This window comes from Giraffa tippelskirchi, chromosome 11 (assembly GCF_054371585.1).
Source record: "Giraffa tippelskirchi isolate mGirTip1 chromosome 11, T2T-mGirTip1v1.2.pri, whole genome shotgun sequence".
Classification (NCBI taxonomy): Eukaryota; Metazoa; Chordata; class Mammalia; order Artiodactyla; family Giraffidae; genus Giraffa; species Giraffa tippelskirchi.
In genome coordinates this window covers 125,613,817-125,626,379 of record NC_137285.1, presented here as the reverse complement: position 1 = coordinate 125,626,379, position 12,563 = coordinate 125,613,817, and positions in this window count along the sequence as shown.

The window sequence follows — 12,563 nt, the reverse complement described above, 5'->3', positions numbered from 1 at the left end:
AGGCTCGCATGCTGCTTTTGTGTTGCTGGGGAAAGTGTGCTTAGTGTGATCCCTCATGAGAGGGAGTGGGCATAAAGCTTATGCAAGGATTTTTTCAGACTCAGCCTGCAGTCTTCTCTTCTGATCCAGTGTGTGTCCTTATTACATTGCTGTAATCAATGTTAGCCCTGAGTACACCTCTATGCCTGGTCCTCTGAGTACTTCTGATGCTGAGCAGGGCCCTATGGGGCTTCTAGGCATGGAGGTCTTATTGTCCCCCATTTCTTATAAATAAGACTCCAGCCTCCATGACCTGAGTTCCAAACGGCAGAACTGTTATTAATTAAAGGTGGAACAGCTAGGAAACCACCTGAAGCAAGATTAAAGGGACCAAAGAGACTCATCAAGATTAGGAGATTGGACGACCTAAGACCCTGAAAATGAAAGTGTAGTCTCTCAGTCATCTCCACTTTGCGAACCTATGGACTGTAGCCTGCCAGGCTCCCCCATCCATGGGACTTTCCAGGCAAGAATAGTGGAGTGGGTTGCCATTTAGTCCTCCAGGGCATCTTCTCGACTCAGTGATCAAACTCAGGCCTCCTCCATTGGGGGAAGATTCTTTACCATCTGAGCCACCAGGGAATTCCACCTAAGACCCTGCACATACCCTAATCTTGTCAGCAATTCTACCCTTTTGAAACTTTGCAGAAGAAAGAAGAATACAAGACTAGTACTGCCTCGATCCTTATCACATACTTCTTCCTGACTATGTAACCTCTAGCTAGGAAATCAAGAGATACCTGGGGTAACAGGCAAATTTGGCCTTGGAGTACAGAATGAAGCAGGGCAAAGGCTAACAGAGTTTTGCCAAGAGAATGCACTGGTCATAGCAAACACCATCTTCCAACAACACAAGAGAAGACTCTACACATGGACATCACCAGATGGTCAATACTGAAATCAGATTAATTATATTCTTTGCAGCCAAAGATGCAGAAGTTCTATACAGTCAGCAAAAACAAGACCAGGAGCTGACTGTGGCTCAGATCATGAACTTCTTATTGCCAAATTCAGACTTAAATTGAAAAAAGTAGGGAAAGTCACTAGATCATTAAGGTATGACCTAAATCAAATCCCTTACGATTATACAGTGAAAGTGACAAATAGATTCAAGGGATTAGATCTGATAGACAGAGTGCCTGAAAAACTACGGACGGAGGTTCATGACATTCTACAGGAGGCAGTGATCAAGACCATCCCCAAGAAAAAGAAATGCAAAAAGGCAAAATGGTTGTCTGAGGAGGCCTTACAAATAGCTGAGAAAAGAAGAGAAGCTAAAGGTAAAGGAGAAAAGGAAAGATATACCCATTTGAATGCAGAATTCCGAAGAACAGCAAGGAGAGATAAGAAAGCGTTCCTCAGTGATCAGTGCAAACAAACAGAGGAAAACAATAGAATGGGAAAGACTAGAGATCTCTTCAAGAAGATTCGAGATACCAGGGGAACATTCCATGCAAAGATGGGCACAATAAAGGACAGAAATGGTATGTACCTAACAGAAGCAGAAGATGCTTAAGAAGAGGTGGCAAGAATACACAGAAGAACTATACAAAAAAGATCTTCATGACCCAGATAACCACGATGGTGTGATCACTCACCTAGAGCTGGACATCCTGGAATGCAAAATCAAGTGGGTCTTAGGAAGTATCACTATGAACAAAGCTAGTGGAGGTGATGGAATTCCAGCTGAGCTATTTCAAATCTTAAAAGGTGATGCTGTCAAAGTGCTGCACTCAATATACCAGCCAATTTGGAAAACTCAGCAGTGGCCACACGATTGGAAATGGTCAGTTTTCATTCCAATCCCAAAGAAAGGCAATGCTAAAGAATGTTCAAACTACTTCAAATTGCACTCATCTCACATATTAGCAAAGTAATGCTCAAAATTCTCCAAGCCAGGCATCAACAGTACATGAACCACGAACTTCCAGATGTTCAAGCTGGTTTTAGAAAAGGCAGAGGAACCAGAGATCAAATTGCCAGCATCCGCTGGATCATCGAAAAAGCAAGGGAATACCAGAGAAACATCTACTTCTACTTTATTGGTTATGCCAAAGTCTTTGACTATAGATCACAACAAACTGTGGAAAATTCTTCAAGATGGGAATACCAGACCACCTGACCTGCCTCTTGAGAAATCTGCATGTAGGTCAAGAAGCATCAGTTAGAACTGGACATGGAAAAACAGACTGGTTTCAAACTGGGAAAGTAGTATATCAAAGCTGTATGTTGTCATGCTTACTTAACTTATATGCGGAGTACTTCATGCTAATTGCCGGGCTGGATGAAGCACAAGCTGGAATCAGGATTGCTGGGATATCAATATCAGTATCAATAACCTCAGATATGCAAATGACACTCTTATTGCAGAAAGTGAAGAGGAACTAAAGAGGCTCTTGATGAAAGTGAAAGAGAGTGAAAAAGCTGGCTGAAAACTCAACATTCAGAAAACTAAGATCATGGCATCCAGTCCCATCATTTCATGGCAAATAGATGGGAACAATGGAAACAGTGAGAGACTTTATTTTGGGGGGCTTCAAAATCACTGCAGTGGTGCCTGCAGCCATGAAATTAAAAGACGCTTGTTCCTTGGAAGAAAAGCTATGACCAACCTAGACAGTATATTAAAAAGCAGAGACATTACTTTGCCAACAAAGGTCTGTATAGTCAAAGCTAGTTTTTCCCGTAGTCACGTATGGATGTGAGAGTTGGACTATAATGAAAGCTGCACACTGAAGAATTGATGCTTTTGAAGTGGTATTGGAGAAGACTCTTGAGAGTTCCTTGGACAGCAAGGAGATCCAACCAGTCCGTCCTAAAGGAGATCAGTCCTGAGTGTTCATTGGAAAGACTGATGTTAAAGCTGAAACTCCAAAACTTTGGCCACCTGATGTCAAGATCTGACTCATTGGAAAAGCTCCTGATGCTGGGAAAGATTGAAGGCGGGAGGAGAAGGGGACGACAGAGGATGAGATGGTTGGATGGCATCACTGACTTGATGGACATGAGTTTGACCAAACTCCGGGGGTTGGTGATGGACAGGGAAGCCTTGCCTGTTGCAGTCCATGGGGTCGCAAAGAGTCGGACACGACCGAGTGACTTAACTGAACTGAACTCATGAGGGAGGGGGTCAGAATTCTTAGGCGACAGCCGCTTTTGCCTGGCAAAGTAATAAAGCCACTCTTTCTTTCTCCTCCATTACTCTGTCTCCGTATTTCTGTTTGGCATTAGTGTACAGAGAGCAAAGATTTTGGCAATACTTCTAAGAATCTCTGAGTCTAGGGATGAATCTGAATCTTAGGAACCCTCAACCAAATACCATATATAAAGTTTAAAAACATGTAAAATAATAATACCATATATTGTTAATGGATGCATGTGTGAAGAAAATGCACAGGAATAGTAAATAGCAAATTCAGGATTGTTAGTCACTTCTGGGAATTCAGGAAGTAGGGTATGATTAAGCATTCCAAGGGATTTCAGTTGTATTGGTGATATATATTTTTTAAAGGTGGAAATGGGTTCATGGTTATTCACTTTATTATTCTTTAAACCTTATTGTTTGTCTGAAATATTTCATTTTTAAAGATTGGCTTGTACAAAGTCCGAGCGTTTTTCACCAGACTTCTCTAAACACATAATCACCAACTCTGGATCACCACGTCAACATTAGAAAAATATCTAAAGCTAATGCCAAATCTCTCTCAATTCTTCTTTGGTGGTCTCAGTTTAATGCCTGAAGCAGTGAAGTTTAGTAGCAATCTCTGTATTTGGAGGTGAAGAAATCTTGGCTCCAATCCTGACTTTTTACTTCCTAGCTGAGTAAGCTTGGCGTTATTTAACCTTTTTTTTTTTTTTTTTTTGCTCTACAGGCTCTTTGTTGTGGCACACGGGTTCTCTGTTTTGGTGCATGGGCTTCTCATTTGCCATGGCTTCTCTTATTGCAGAGCATGGGCTCTAGGGCATGCAGTCTTCAGGAGTTGCAGCAAGTAGGCTCAATAGTTGCAGCTATGGTCTCTAGAGTGCTGGCTCAGTAGTTGTGGCTCACAGGCTTAGTTGCTCTGCAGGATGTGGGATTTTCCCGGACCAGGGATCAAACCCATATCCTCTGCACTGGCAGGTGGCTTCTTGACCACTGGACTACCAGGGAAGTCCCAAGTTATTTAACTTCTGTGCCTCAGGTTCCTCATCCGTAAAATAGGCACACTTGGCCCCACTCTTCATTCATAGCTCAGATCAAAATGAAATCTTCTGTATAAAGACCTCCCAGGCCTCCATGCTAAACAGTTATTTCTCTTTCAAACTCTACTATCCTTTGTACAGATGGTTTCTGATGAATTTTCTGAGTTTGCCAATTCAATGGCCACTCTAATTAATCTGATAGAGATGGAACCAAATCTATTCTAACAGTCTCATACAGCATTTAATTAAGGATAGTATCTGAGTATACATCCAAGCAACAGGATGAGACCAATCTGCAGAACTGGCCTCAACCACACCCAAGGCCCTGGACGCAACAAGCTGGAAAAACAACAATCAAAACAACCATCATAAGCCATTTTGATCTACCTCAGAAAACCAAGTGGTATGCTCTAGCTTCTGTATTGACCTTTGTCCCTTGCCTGTGACATTAATCCAAGTACAGCAGGTTATATTAGCCATGGCAGACTCTATCTTGGCCCACAAAGAAGAGCAATTCTATCATTCACAACCACAGTGGCCAGTGAGTTGAGGTTCACTTGAACACTTTTCAGGGCTGAGGTGTATTACTGATGACTTCAGCTGAAGTTGGGAACGAATTTCATATCAACATTTCCAACAGGATGACTCTCATGATAAGAGATAACCTCCTGCAGAAGTGCATAAATGAGTAGGTCACCCCTCCAGGAAGTTCCCCTGTGTAACCAAGGAAAGCCTCATTTTGGAGCCATGTCCATAGGCACCTGAAGGTTACCTGATCTGCTGGTGGTGTGTCCTTAAACACTTGAAGATTGTTCATGACCCTATGGTTCAAGACACCATGTTTTCAGGGAGGAAGGCAAGTTCATGCCTGGCTTCCACATAGGAAGTACAGTCCTGGGGACATGTATGATGTCTCTAATTTTTGGGGCCTCCCAAGTGGGACCTACATCATTCAGGGAACACAGATTAACAGTGTCTGTAATGTAACCTCCTGGCACCCGGTAGGCCTCTGGGTTCCCAGTTCATTCATTTATTTTAATCTTTTAAAATTTTATTTATTTGTTTTTGGTTGTGCTGGATCTTTGTTGCTGCATGAAGCTCTCCCTAATTGCTGCAAGTGGGGGCTACTCTCTAGTTGTGGTGCACGGGCTTCTCATTATGGTAGTTCCTCTTGTTGTGAAGCACGGGCTCTAGGGCACTCCAGCTTCAGTAGTTTGGCATGGGCTTAGTCGCCCTGCAGCACGTGGAATCTTTCCAGACCAGGGATCGAACTTGTGTCCCCTGAATTAGAAGGCAGATTCTTAACCACTGGACCACCAGGAAGCCCCCAGTTCATTTAGAATCATTTAAAACAGTTCTTAATTTTGGAAAGACTGCCTGATGACAATTAGTCCAACCTGTCCCGTCTGTCCATATCACCAGTCAGGTGACACCTGTCCATTCCATAGGATGATGAGCTACAAGAATGAGGGTGAGGGACACATGTCCAGAGATTGTGATGTGTTTTGCATAAGACTATAGGAGTTGAAAGTACACCTGATGTTTCTGATAAGATTTCTCAGTAGGTTAAGAAGAATGGAACTGTAGCCCGAGCCATCTGGCTCAGTTCAGTTCAGTTCAGTCATTCAGTCGTGTCTGACTCTTTGCAACCCCATGGACTGCAACATGTCAGGCTTCCCTGTCCATCACCAATCCAACCATCTCATCCTCTCTTGTCCCCTTCTCCTCCCGTCTTCAATCTTTATCAGCATCAGGGTCTTTTCAGATGAGTCAGTTCTTTGCATCAGGTGGCCAAAGTATTGGAGTTTCAGTTTCAGCATTAGTCCTTCCAATGAATATTCTGGACTAATTTCCTTTAAAATTGACTGGTTGGATCTTCTTGCTGTCCAAGAGACTCTCAAGAGTCTTCTCCAACACCACAGTTCAAAAGCATCAATTCTTCAGCGCTCAGCTTTCTCTATAGTCCAACTCTCACATCCATACATGACTACTGGAAAAACCATAGCCTTGACTAGAAGGACCTTTGTTGGCAAACTAATGTCTCTGCCTTTTAACATGCTATCTAGGTTGGTCATAACCTTTCTTCCAAGGAGCAAAGTGTCTTTTAATTTCATGGCTGCAGTCACCATCTGCAGTGATTTTGGCACCCCCCCCTCAAAATAAAGTCTCTCACTGTTTCCATTGTTTCCCCATCTATTTGCCATGAAGTGATGGGACCAGATGCCATGATCTTAGTTTTCTGAATGTTGAGTTTTAAGTCAACTTTTTCACACTCCTCTTTCACTTTCATCACGAGACTCTTTAGTTCTTCTTTGCTTTCTGCCCTAAGGGTGGTATCATCCACATATCTGAAGTTATTGATATTTCTCCTGGCCATCTTGATTCCAGCTTGTGCTTCATCCAGCCTGGCATTTCTCATGATGTACTCTGCATGTAAATGAAATAAGCAGAGTGACAATATACAGCCTTGATGTACTCCTTTTCCGATATGGAACCAGTCTGTTGTTCCATGTCCAGTTCTAACTGTTGCTTCTTGACCTACGTGCAGATTTCTCAGGAGGCAGGTCAGGTGGTCTGGTATTCCCATCTCTTGAAGAATTTTCCACAGTTTGTTGGGATCCACACAGTCAAAGGCTTTGGCATAGCCAATAAAGCAGAAGTAGATGTTTTTCTGGAACTCTCTCACTTTTTCGATGATAGCAAACCCAGCAGTTAGTGGGATTTAAGGAACCTGCAACAGTTTGAGATAGTTGTACTAGGCCATCTTCCTTTGAGAGGAAGGCTCCAGGGGTGACTCTTTTCCAAATGTCATGATCTAGGACTATGTCGAATGAACAAGAGAATCCAGGTGGCTGAATCAGAATTAAATGTGAATACTCCAGGCTTCCTTTTGGTTAAGCTGGCACCCAGAGGATGTGGCAACCAGGTTGGCCTGTAAATGCTGTTTGGACAAAGAAAACATGCCCAGCCATGGTCACGGCATATACTAAATTTTCAAAATAAACCTATACAACAATCTTCAACCCTTTTCATTCTTATCATTACTCAGTAAGCTGCTATAATAGTTAACTGTAAGGTCAACTTGCCTTGGAGAGACACTTTGTATCAACTTAACTGGGACAGTCCCCAGATATTTAGTTAGACATTATTCCGGGTACGTCTGAGGGTGTTTGTGGATGAGACTTCTATTTGAGTCAATAAAGGAGACTTCCCTCTCCAGTGTAGGAGGGCTTTATCCAATCTGTTGGAGGTGTGAATAGAACAAAAGTCAAGGTAAGGGAGAATTCACTGTCTGTGCCTGACTGCTTTCAAGCTAGGTAAGTCTTCTGCTTCTGGAATGGAACTCATACCGCTGGTTCCCATCAAGGGCCCAATGAGTTAGTAGCTTTGCTTCAGGCAGCCAGTTGGGGAATACCTTTCCTCCAAAGGAGTAGCTGTCCTCTTTTCACGTAAGACTAAGATGTGGTGGGGCTGGCTGCATCCCAGAACATGCCATTTCCTCTTGGCTAGGGGACTGCTGGGATCCTTTTGATAGCTGTCAAGTCTGAGTTAATACGGCCCAAAATGGGCTCTTAGGCCAGAGTTAAGAGGCTTCCATGGGTCAGATATTTAGTTTCAGCAATAGCTCTGTAGTAGCCTAACAGTTGTCCACCTTTTTAAAAGATGTACTTGGCACCTGAAAAGTATATCATACTGGGAAATGGCCTGAGTACTCCAGCTGTCACCAAGTTTTCAACTAAAACTGTGGTTTTCATTTCTTTCCTCTTAGGAGTTATTATTTTTGTTAGACTACCCAAAAGGAGACAGGGGTCACTTCCCTCTATGCAGCGGTAGTCCTAGAATGGGAGACTTGAGAGCATTCACGGTTCAGTCAAACGTACATTTGATCTCAATAACACTTCGATGCAAAATTGATAAAATGTTAGTATGTTCAATCTATTTAGAGGCTCCTCTTACAACTCATTTTAATTTTCCCTTCCCATTGCAAACTGTGTCCAAACCTGTCAGTGGATATGTGCTAAGTCACTTCACTTCAGTCGTGTCTGACTCTTTGCAACCCTGTGGCCTCTAGCCCACCAGGTTCCTCTGTCCATGGAATTCTCCAGGCAAGAACATTGGAGTAGGTTGTCATTCCCTCCTCTAGATGATCTTCCCAACCCAAGGATTGAACCTGCATCTCTTACATCTCCTGCATTGGCTGGCAGGTTCTTTGCCACTAGCACCACCTGGCATGTCCCAAACCTCACCAGCTGAACTCCGGTACTTTCCTCCCATCACAGGAACCCAAACCATGTAGTTTAAAACAGGTATGTTACAAGTCACAGCCAACCAAGAAACTAAGCTTTCTGCCAGCCAGGAGTGTGGGGACATCACAGGAGTGGGAGAGGCTAACCTACAGTGTTCAACTGGGTCAGTGAGAAGCCCTTTTCTCCTAATTCGTGCTCCATGGTCCGTGCCACCTCTCCCCTTGTGTATCTCTTGGCTCCAACAAGCATCTGCAGTCCAGGGACTGCTGATTTGGTTTTGTACCCCCCTGCACATCACTGTGGATCTCCCCCACAGTTTATTGGCACTTTTGACCATTCTGCACCCAGGGCTCCCTGTTCCCATGGGGCGAAGTAGGATGGTGACTTAGATATTTATATTCAACAGAGCTATAAAAAGGGAATCCTTCTCCTCCTCAAAGATCCCCCAGCATACACAAAGTCTTTCCTTAAGGCAGGAGAGGGAGTGAGAGGGATTGGGTCATGAATGTACTTTTGCTTCAGTGGTTACCTGCTTGGACTCAACAAACTCCTAATACTGAATATTTTTGGTCCACTTAAAAAGCTTTATATCCTCATTTCTGACACCACTTATTTCAGCTTTGGGGAAGCCAAAAGCTGAAAAGCTCATCAGTCAGCCATACTGCCTTCAACTGGGGCCACAGACGTGCTTGCCTCATTGTCAAAACATCCTTTCATTCTCCTGCTCTGAGAATTGAGCTACAACCAGTCGGAGAGTGTATTTCAATCTCACCTCTTGTTGCTTAGCCTCAAAAACATTCATTAACATGTAGGACAACTAGAGGCCCTTACTCCCCTCCTCACATGGCAGCAGTTGCTACCGGGCCCCAGGTTATCCTCTCATATCATCTGGCCCATGACCTTCCTCTTCTGGAAAGCCTTGTCTGTCAGGATCCCATCCTTGTTACCAAACTATCAAGAGTAGCCCATGAAGGGTTTCAAATTTTATCCTCCTTGCAAACAAGTTAACCTACTTTTTTCATGAATACTGGCAGATGACATGAGACTTCTGGATCAGAGACAAAGAACTTTATTACTTTTAATGCAGCAAACAGCAATGAGCAGGTTTGTGCTAGTTCCCCATTCCCCTTCCCCAACAAAACTGACACAGGTAGGCCTAAAGGGTGCCTACATGTGCAGTAGGTTGTGTCATAAGAAAAGAACCCCAAGCTTGGGGGCAGTCAACACTTTTAGTGAATAGTAAGCAAACCTGCTCCAGGAAAGAGAAATTACCTCCTCTCCCAAGGTTGCTCACTACCAAGAGAACACTGAGATTTGGCCCAGAAGAAGTGGTCAGGGTCTTTGCACTTACACGAAGAACGTGCAGAGATGCACTCACGGCTTGTGACAGATTGCCTCTCCCAACACTCATTCCCCAGTGGGTCACCTTTGACATCATTATACACAAAATCCTGGGCACTAAGAGCCTGGATGAATACTATTTGATATTAATCAACTGTTTCCCAGAGCAGTTTGTCAGGCACAGGGAAATCTCCCCCAAAGAGCCAAAGCTCCCTTACAGTAGCCAAGATCCACTGCAAAAAATTCGGAGAGTTTTACTGTTGTCTCTGAATGGATCTAAGGGTGGCATGGTAAGCAGCAGAAGGGAGCTGGCTGCAAGACAATCCAACACCTGCCACCCCTCCTCACCCAAGCAAACCAAAGTTCTAACAATTTACCTGGGTTTTGTTCACACAAGTAGGGAATTTCCCTCCTTTCACTCTTGTGTAAATGTTTGTCTCTGTAACTGCTGTCTGAAAAGAAGAGGAATCTGCTGCCCACCGGGGAAGAATGTTGGTGTCTGTGGTTACAATGGGGCAAATCTGAAGCTGATTGCCAGATTAGTCAGAAATCCTCCTGCTCAGAGGAAAGTGAGCACCAAGCAGCACACCTTCTGAGCAACTGTCTTTAAACCTACTTCCCAGTACTAGGATCCTACCACCACCTCCCCAATCTTCATTAGCAGGCAATAGTATATTCAAAACATTCTGAGAAGGGGGTCACAGAGAACACCAGACTGTCATAAAAGTTCCATGGCATAAAAAAAAGGTTAATTCTTGAAGTATCTGCGGACAGCAGAGGAGTCACTTGAGCAAATGTGCTTTCAGGCTGGATTGTTAAGTAATAACATTAGAGGCTGTCTGTGGGGACAGGGAACATTTTATAAAAAAAATACTGTGATATTATTAACAGAGCTTCCCTGGTAGCTCAGCTGGCAAAGCCACCTGCAATGCAGGAGACCCAGGTTCGATTCCTGGGTCAGGAAGATCTGCTGGAAAAGGGATAGGCTACCCACTTCAGTATTCCTGGGCTTCCCTGGTGGCTCAGCTGGTAAAGAATCCGCCTGCAATGTGGGAGACCTAGGTTTGTTCCCTGGGTTGGGAAGATTCCTGGAGAAGGGAACTGCTGCTACCCACTCCAGTATTCTGGCCTGGAGAATTCCATGGACTGTATAGTCTATGGGGTTGCGAAGAGTCGGACACGACTGAGTGACTTTCGCTTTTCATTATTAGTAGAAGCTTCCCCAGATACTATAACTTTCATCAAGGAGATAAGGTTTGGGTCAAGGGAAGCCAGGGGTGGTGATAAGATAAGAGAGTTGGTGTTAGAAAGCTCTAAATTGAGTAGGAACTTGGACCCAGAGAAAAATACAACTGTGGGTAGTCCAAGGAACTTTCACATTTTCTTTCATTCCCTAAGGCTATTCTGAAGCAAAAAGATTGTTTCTAAAAATATATGAAGCACCAATTGTCAAATACACGTTGGCAGCTCAAATTTGCAAGTAATGAAAAACACAGCTGTCTCTCCACTCTCCTTAGCAGTCTTATCCTAGAATACCACAACTGGGTAGATGAGGGGTAGGGGTGCATGCAGGATGCATGGCTAGGCTGCTAACCCATTTCTTTATTTATTAAATCGATACTGCCTCAACTGGTTACTGGAGTCAGGGGAACACCTTAAGACATTCACACAGCCTAAGAAATCTCAAAGTAGGGTTTAAGGGCAGATTTAAGGGATAATAACATTCATATTCTTTGAAATAAAAAATGTTTTATACATAGGCATCTCTAGGCAGTAAGGAACCTTCATAATCTCAAAGAGTACACTGTCTGAAAGCTCTTTTGAAGGGTTCTTTTAGTCCTAGAGAAGAAATGAGATTTGCCCAAGGTTACAAATTAAAATATAGCTGAAAACCCAGGTCTCTTGTCTATCACTCAAGGATATCTCTTTTTCTCCCCTTCTCCCAAACTGACTTCTCTCTTGGGATAGTGAAAAACCAGAAGAAAACAAACATAGCAATTAATAAGGAAATATCACAGTTAAATCAAAACCATTTCTACCATGGAATATTATGCAACTATTAAAAATGCATTTGACCTATGTATACTGACAGGGCAAGTACCTAAGAAATATCAAGTTTAAAAAAAACACAATGTAATTCAATTTTCGTAGGAAAAAAAAAGAAAATACATGTTCATATATGTAAAGAAAATGGTACAGCTGGTATGAAAGAATTCCAAGGAATCATCATAGAGAGGGTTATTCCTTGTCCAACAGTAACTCCTTCATTATAGAAACATGATTATCTGATTACACTTTCAAAAGCTTCAAGTGGCTGACAGAACAGAATTACCACTTGGGGGGTGGAGAGAAGAAACTAGAAGAGAATTACAAGGCCTACCCAAGGTTTAGGGAAATACAGAATCCAAGGCTTCAACTTCCTATCTAGTGATACCCACAATCTTCTACTGTGTGATGCTATATAGGGCAACATTCCCAAGTTAAAGAGAAAGATGTGATAACTGGGGTTTCTTATAAACTGATTATAGTATTAGGTACTAGGCTCAGCTGGAACTGTACTTACAAGGTGAGAAGGACAATATTCCTATAGGTCACAGGATCTGGGCAACTCCCAGTTCTTCTCTGACCCTAGTGGGAAAATACTAGAAATGATGCTGCTCACAACTCTGGAGCCAGACACAACAGGTTTAAATCCCAGCTCTACTGTTAACTGTGTGGACACAAATTAACCAATTTTTGTGTCTCTGTTTCCTC